Source organism: Physeter macrocephalus, chromosome 7, assembly GCF_002837175.3.
Source record: "Physeter macrocephalus isolate SW-GA chromosome 7, ASM283717v5, whole genome shotgun sequence".
Classification (NCBI taxonomy): Eukaryota; Metazoa; Chordata; class Mammalia; order Artiodactyla; family Physeteridae; genus Physeter; species Physeter macrocephalus.
Genome location: NC_041220.1, coordinates 33,429,593 through 33,431,309, shown reverse-complemented (window position 1 = coordinate 33,431,309; position 1,717 = coordinate 33,429,593).

Below are 1,717 nucleotides of genomic sequence, written 5' to 3'. Positions count from 1 at the left end.
CATGGCCGCTGGGCCTGCGCGTCCGGAGCCTGTGCTCCGCAACGGGAGAGGCCGCAGCAAAGGGAGGCCCGCATACCACAAAAAAAAATAATAATAATAATAAATAAATAAATAAATAAACTGCCCTAACTCAACAACAGAAAAACAACCTGTTTGAAAAATGGGCCAAGAACTTGATTAGACATTTCTCCAAAAACAATGTACAAGTGGCCAATAAGCACATGAAAAGAAGCTCAACATCACTAATCATTAGGGAAATGCAAATCAAAACCACAATGAAATACCACCTCACATTCATTAGGATAGCTATTATAAAAAATAAAAAAACAAAATAACAGGTATTGGCAAGGATGTGGAGAAACTGGAACACTTGTACGCTGTTGGTGGGTATGTAAAATCGCACAACTGCTGAGAAAAACAGATTGGTGGTTCCTCAAAAAATTAAAAATAGAACTACCATATGATCTGGCAATTCCATGTCTGGGTATAGACCCAAAAGAATTGAAAGCAGGATCTCGAAAAGATATTTGTATGCCCATGGTCATAGCGGCATTATTCAAAATAGCCAAAAGGTGGAAACAACTCAAATATCCATCAATGAATGGATGATGAATGGATAAACAGACTGAAAAAGGTGCTCATTTATGTCTTGAGTACATGGCACACTCAAAAGAGTATCGTTGCTATTAGTATATTAGTACTGTGTGCTCGGTACGATGCTATGCATCTGTGGTGGCCCCGGTGCTCCTTGCAGATCTCCAACCACATTAATCTGGGACTCAGCAACTGGGCTCTGAAGAGGTGTCCTGTTTGGACCAAGCTTCCCATGAGCTGCTCCCAGCCCATGCCTAAGCGCAGTAGAGATACCAAGGCAGGACCAGTCCTGGAGACACCTGACTCCTCTAGCAGGGCAAGTAACTGGCTGGAGGCCTCCCCAGCAGCCTTGCCAAACCTCACGTAGCCTGCACGGCAGTCTAGGATGCTTCCACCAACCTGCCTTCCTTCTCTACCTCACCTGCCCCGTCAGACGGGGAATCGTGGTCTGATGGCTCTCCCCACCCTTCCCAGCTCCCTCTCTACCTTCTCTCACAGGGAGAAATAAAAAAATAATAATAATCCTTGCATCTTGAATCCTGCTTCTTGCAGGACCTAACACAATAAATGCATTCTTTCAGTCAATGCTTATAACAACAATCGTACCAGGGTCATCTCCACCTTATAAATAGGAAAACTGAAGTTTAGAGATGTCAGAAACTCATCATTAGTGGGAGGAGGATTCGAACTCTAGTCTTTCTGACTCTAAAACTAATACTTCAATCAGTACATGAGTAACACAAATAGTAGTGTAAATGGTTCCTTTCCTTACTAAATATGTGTGTGTGTTTTTATTTGGAAATAATGTTCTAAATATAGGAAAATACAGAGAATAGTATCATAAATATGCACATACCTATGGCTCACAATTAACAGAAATGGTCAGGTGTCAAATGAGTTCCTGATTTTTCAAAATATTTGAGTCATAAAACACTCAACCGCTACAGACAGAACACCCAGCCCCAGGCCTATTTCCTTTCCTCTCTCCCCGCAGAGACTGTTTTTATGATTTTGCTGTGTCTCCTTCAATTCCATAGTTTTGATACTTTTTTTTTTTTTTTTTTGTGGTATGCGGGCCTTCCTCTGCTGTGGCCTCTCCCGTTGCGGAGCACAGGCTCCAGAC